At 36.9% G+C, this 6,788-nt stretch overlaps 1 pseudogene; it reads right to left on the reverse strand.

Moving 5' to 3' along the window:
• Positions 1-4,770: 4,770 nt before the first annotated feature.
• On the reverse strand, positions 4,771-5,148 carry LOC105821564 (annotated as a pseudogene).
• Positions 5,149-6,788: the final 1,640 nt, after the last annotated feature.

The raw sequence follows: 6,788 nt of genomic DNA on the forward strand, positions 1-6,788 counted from the left end.
GGGTTTCTCCCAGTTGCTCCTCAGGATAGCTTTTGGTGTAACAGAAAAAGACCAGAACTTCAGGCTGACAGGGTGGGATCTTTATCAGGGTTCTCATGGGCCTCTGTTGTGAGGAGGCTATGTTATTTGGTCTGGTTCCTGGCAACTGTGTGCTGTGGTATTGAAGGGGGTGCATCTGGGTTGCCGAGAACCCAGGCAGACATTCTTGCTCTCTTGGACCATCCCCACTCTAGATGGTGCTGTAGATCTTAAGTCCACATTGCCTATCCAGGCTCTGAATTAAGCTGAATGTCCACCCCCATCTACCAAACCCCTGTGGTAAAGGTCTACTCAGATCTTCTTAAAAAGACCCAATGCAAAGGACCGACTGACTCTCAGTTAAGTGATGTTCTATGTGCCTGTGAGTTACGTGGAAATGTGTTGCTCTTTTCTGTTCTACAGTTGATTTTTGTTATTTACAGTAGTTACATTCCATAAAGTCAATATGAACACTGACTTAAGAATATGGAATCTTTGCCTCTAGGGAGTTATAGGGTTAGGTTCATGCAAGCCTCTGACCCCAACATTTTTGTGAACTGATCAATGTATAACCTTGTTTTATAGGTATTTCTGTTCAAAGATACTTATTTAATATACACTGCGGATGAAATAATGTTGAATTTACAACCAACAGCCCTATTACTCATGCCTGAATCAAGCTGATCTAACACACGTATTTTTCTCCTTAAGGCACATTATAGTCACCTTCTGCTTAGGAACACCAAACAGCATTCTAGCACCACGTTTAGGGGCTACTTGAACAGTAAAATCACCAAACAAAAATGCTAAAATGTAGAAATGTGGCACCAAATATACTGTTAAAAAGGACACTTGTTTACGGTTTGAGAGCTGAAACATGGCCTCGTCCACCCTCAGCTGAGAACGTGCATGTTGGGAGACTCGTGCATATCCTCGCATTATTGCAAAAGCATGGCAAGTTTCAACTGTGTGATTAGAAATACATTTTAGCATGTAAGTGTATTTGTAAATACTGAATCCATGAATAATGAAGATTGACTGCATTTGGGATCTATAGTAGTACTTGAGGGAGACTAGGAGTGCTGAACACTTCTCTTGTTCTGTCCCTATTGCATCATCCTATTTTTCTATGACCTCACCTATTGCTGTGGCCCCACCCAACATGGAAGTGTCCTTCTGGAACTCCAAATAGGGAGCTGATCACAAGCTATCTCTGCTTTCGGGTTTTTCTACATTCCTCTTTTTTCGCATTTCTCTTTTTCTGGGGGATTTCTGCCCAGAGGAGGTAGAGAAAGAATCCACATGTTTGACTGCTTGCTCTCCCAACTGGCAATCTTTCCTCCCTCTTTAACTCTTGGACTTGAAAGGGTCCTTTATTTTCCTGTCTCTTGGCAGGATCTTCTACTCTCCCTCTTCCTTCTGCAGTATGTTTACTCATCACCTTTCCTGGGGATAAAAAAGAGACAGAATTGCTGGAAAACATAATTTGAAAGGGGGGCAGGCATTGGTTTAATATTTCCACAAATTTTCTCAATTTAAAGATACTTTCATCTAGATCAAAGATTGGCAAACCATGGACCTAGCCCAATCTGTCCTTCTACAGGTATTGTAAATAAAGTTTGATTGTAACACAGCAACATCCATTTATTTATATGCTGTCTGTGACTGCTTTTGTGAAGAACTGAGTAGTTTTGACAGAGATCATAGGGGCTTCAAAGCTTAAAATACTACTTGGCCCTTTGCAGAAAACATTTGCTGACCCCTAGTTTAGATGTACTACAATGTTTTTAGTTAGTTATGAATGGATAGATTTATATGTTTATTTAGGTTATTTCCAGTTTTAAGCTTTGGAAACAATTTCTCAGTAGATATTTCTTTTTTATATTTAGGAGAGGAGAGCCATAGGAGAATTGCTAGTGCTGTAACCACTGGATTAAGGAATGTGTGCATTTAAAATTTTGATGAATATTCTGACATTGTCCCCTGAAGTATTGTACCAATTTATTTATTTTATATTGAGGTAAAAATGCATAGAGTAAGATTTTTAAAAATGTACTAATATTACCTATGGGTCATACTAATATATACATTCAGGAGTGGAATATAAAAGTTGTCTCGCAATGTTGCCAAGGGTAGATATTACAAATTTTCAAGTATTTTACCAATCAGGTGAAAAATGTCAAGTCATTCTTGAAATTTACTTTTCTTCAAATAAAATTGAGGCTGAATATCTCTTCATGTTATTTGGCTTTCTTTGAGTTGCTTTTTCCAATTTTCCTATTTGCCCAATTGTCTCATTGATTTCGAAAAAAATTTTTTTTTAGAATAAATTGTCCCTTTTTCTTTCATATTCCCACTGTGTTTTTGATTGGCATGCCCCTTTAAGACATTTTTCCATAAGTTTCAAATATGTAGTCAAATTTATCAATATTTTCTCTTATTGTTTTTGGACAATTTGTGTCTTAGTTTACTCTTGTGTGTGGGGAACAGATGGGAATATAATGGTATAATTGCTAAAGGGAGTTTAGTTTAGAGGCTGTTGCATTTATATACATCAAAAATTGAAATCTTAATTCCTACTCTCAGGGAATTTCCAATTTAAGAAATGATCTTATGATATGAACACATGGGAAAAATGCCAACATCACAAAATAATGAATACAGGTGCCAAATGAGTTGTAGAAACAAGAGCCATAGGAATTTTAGGAAAGTTTCAGCATGGACAAAATTTGAAACCGTAATTCATGCCACTCTTTATGGCCTAAATTTGTGTGCACCATTCTCTCCTTAAATTAATAGCCTATTACTATATTATTATGACCCTGAATGACTGCCTCATTCATGTGCATCCCAAGAAGCTTCTGCCATCTGGTACGTGTAAAAGCAGTACAGAGGTCAGGAAGCAGAGCATAGCCAATAAAATTCCATGCCACCCCTGCTAACTTCCATGGATACAACTTAAACCACTGGGAGTGTATCCCATTCTCACCATAGCACCACAGATGAGGGAGATTATTTTTATTACAGTAGTCCCTCCTTATTCCATGGTTTTACTCTCCATGGTTTTAGTTACCTGCAGTAACCACCCTCCAAAAACATTAAATGCAAAATTTCAGAAATAATTCCTAAATTTTAAATTGTCCACCATTCTAAGTAGCATGACGAAGTCTTGCTCTGTCTTGCCTGGGATGTGAATTGTACCTTTATCTAGCGTGTCCACATTGTAGACATAACCAACCCATCGTCACTGAGTAACCATCTTAGTCATCAGATCAACCGTCTCAATATCACAGTGCTTGTGTTCAAGTCACCCTTATTTTACTTAATAATGGCCCCAAGTATGAGAATAGTGAAGCTGAAAGCTTGGATATGCCAAAGAGTACCACAAAGTGCTTCCTTTAAGTGAAAAGGTGAAAGTTCTTGACTTAAGGAAATAAAAAATATCATCTGTTCAGGATGCTAAAATCTACTATAAGAATGAATCTTCCATCCACAAAATTGTGAAGAAAGAAAAAGAACTTTATGGTAATTTTTCTGTCACACTTCAAACTGCAAAGGCAAGGCCACAGTGTGTGATAAGTGCTTAGTTAAAATAGAAAAGGCATTGAATTTGTGGCTGAAAGGCATGCACAGAAATATGTTCTGATTGACAGCAGTGTCCTGCACCAGAAAGAATTGAGCTTATATGAAGACTTCAGCGAGGGATCCCCTGAAAGAAGTGACACCAAGACATTTATTTCAAGTAAAGGATTATCAAACAGATTCAGGAATAAGTTTGGACTGAAAAATATAAAAATTACTAAAGAGGCTGTGTCTGCCTCTTCATCTCATCACGTAGGCATTTTATCATCTCACAGTGTCACAAACAGAAGGGTGAGTACAGTACAATAAGATAATTAGAAATGGACCACATTCATATAACTCTTACTACAGTATGTTATAATTGTTCTATTTTATTAGTAATGGTAAACACTGTCCCTAATTTATAAATTAAACTTTATCTTTTGTGTGTGTGTGTGTGTGTGTGTGTGTGTGTGTATATATATATATCTTGGAAAAAATAGTATACATAGGGTTTGGTACTATCTGCAGTTACAAACATCCATTGGGGGGCTTGGAATATCCCCTAAGGATAAGGGGAAACTATAATATTATTACTAAGACTCGAAACTCTCAGTGAGCTGAGTAGAATTGGGTTGACAGTAGACTAGATTGAGATGTGGAGTGAGAAGATTATATTAATGACAGAGAAAGACAATTGCCCAGAGTTTGGAAATGGCTAATACATGTGAAAATACAAGATCACTTGAATGGAAGCAGCATGAAAGAAATAAGCATAAAATCAATCTGGAGAAGTGGTAAGCTACGATCAGGTTACAAGGCCTTTGATTAGGAGCCTATGCATTTGGGACTCCAAAGAGAAGGTCTTGGAGGCATGGACAGTACAGTGGAAATCACTGGTTTGGGAAACAGTATAATGTGATTAGCATCTGGGTCCTGGGGATGCAGTGTATAGACTCCGTCACTGTAGGCAATTTATTTCATCTCTGAAAGTTTTCTCATTTATAAAATAGGGAAAATATGGGTACTAACATTGTAAGATTATTGTGAGAATTATGAAGTGCTTTGTCTAGTTCTTAGAAGACAGGAAGCCCTCAGTGTTAGTGGTTATTGGTGATGCTAATTGTTATCGGTAGCCTTTTTTTTTTTTTTGGCTTTTTAACTTTATTTGATATGTCTGACAATCAGTGGTTAGTTCTCATCCACGTTGACTGACTGTAGATTTTTGAAAGTGGTAACAGGTACATAGGTAACCACAATATAAAGCTTGTTTGGTGAATCTTCATCCTCATTACGTTTTCTGGACAACCGCACACGGATCCCATATGAGACATTCCTTATTCCTTTGGCCCAGACAGCTTTGTTAAGCCTGGTATCAATGCGCACATCTGGAGCTCCCATCTCCTTCATGGCAAATTTCCTGATCTCTTTGAGTGCCCAAGGGGCACGCTTCTTGAAGCCCACTCCATGGATGTGCTTGTGAATGTTGATGGTGTATTCTCGGGTCACCACTTCGTTGATGGCAGAATGGCCCTTCTTTTTCTCACCACCCTTCTTTGCGGGAGCCATTCTGCTGGGCCCAAGTCGGAAAGGAGGAGCGCGAAGGATTGTGGGAGAAGGAAAGCAGAGGTCGCAAATACAACTTCCGGGTCGCCTGGAGAGCCCAGTAGCGTTTTTATAAGAAGAAAAACTACTTTTAAGTTGGGCATCTATGTTTAACTATATTATTAATTTACCACATGGAATTTTAATTTTTTTTCAGATTTCTAAAATTGTACCACTTGCTAACATAGCCTGAAGCCTCAAATTTAATAAATGAACACTACTTAAAATATTAAAAAATCCAAACAGCAGCCACCAAATGTACAACAACGAGCATGTTATACATAACAATGAGGAATAAAAATAACCTTTCTGGCCAATCTGATGTAGACAGGTTGGTTTTTGCATTTGTTACTGAAGTTTTGAAAAGTAATGAATTTAACCAACTGTAGCTATAGAAGTATAGAGACAAAAATAGTCTTTCTGCAAAAACACTGTAGTGTTTTCTCCACCAAGGGTTATTCTATAATGGTGACTCAAATGTGACAATGGAAAAATACATAAATAAGGTATAGCTCTGCATTCTGATAATTTATAGAGTGATTGGTTAGATAAGATGCTGTAGTTTGGTTAAATGAACACAGAATTTGATTTTAAAAAAATAAAGTTGAATCCAGGATCAACCCCTTACTAAATGAGACCTTCCTCTAAGGACTTTCTCATCTATAAAATGTAGATAAAATTATTTATAGAATGGTGGTGATAATTAAATAAGTACACAGCATGCTTTGTAGGCCCCATGTAAATATAAAATTTTAGAGTATTATGTGACAGGAGGAAGAACCCAGCATGAAGTCAGAACTTGATTCTTGCCTGTTCTTGCAACTCAATAATAGCATCACATTTTCTTCCCTAGGTCTTAGTTTCTATAGCAGTAAAACAAGATTGAATTTCATGAATAGCATGCATCAGAATCACCTGGAAATTTGGTTAAAACACAAATTTGAGCTCTACCTATAGAGTTTCTGATTCAATAACATGAGAATTTGCATTTCTAACAACTTCTAACATGTTCCCAGGTGATGCTGATGCTATTGGTCCAGGGACCTCTCTTTGAAAACCAGGGGACTAGATCATTTATTGCCAAGTTTTTAAGAAAAATGATTTATCTCTTTCTCATTAAAAAAAAATCAAGGCCCCAATCCTGTTCCTGTCATAATGATTGTCGTACTTTTAATATATTTTTATTGCATGAGCATATGATAAAAATCACTATGAATTCAAATGAATGTATTTTATTTCAACACAACCTACATGCATGTTAAAGAGTTGTCTTTGCTTTTGTATTGGTCAGCCTCTTACTGATCATTGCATGTTTTAAATGTCAGACAATACAGTGGAAGTTCATGATCAATTAATTACAAAACAAAATTGCAAATCTTGCAAAAGATGCAGGATTTTGTAAAGTCTATGAAGGTGATGCTGGAACATCTTGCAAATTCATTGACAGATAAGGATCTGACGGGGTGAGACCAGTCTGTTGAGGAAGATTGAATCACCAAGTATGATAAAACAATGGAGACTTCAGAAAAGGATGATTTTAATATTAAAGGTAAAACAGGCCCTTGGATAAATTGATAAGCTTCACAAATATTGTTGCAAAACAG

This window comes from Propithecus coquereli, unplaced genomic scaffold (assembly GCF_000956105.1).
Source record: "Propithecus coquereli isolate 6110/MARCELLA unplaced genomic scaffold, Pcoq_1.0 Scaffold58, whole genome shotgun sequence".
NCBI lineage: Eukaryota > Metazoa > Chordata > Mammalia > Primates > Indriidae > Propithecus > Propithecus coquereli.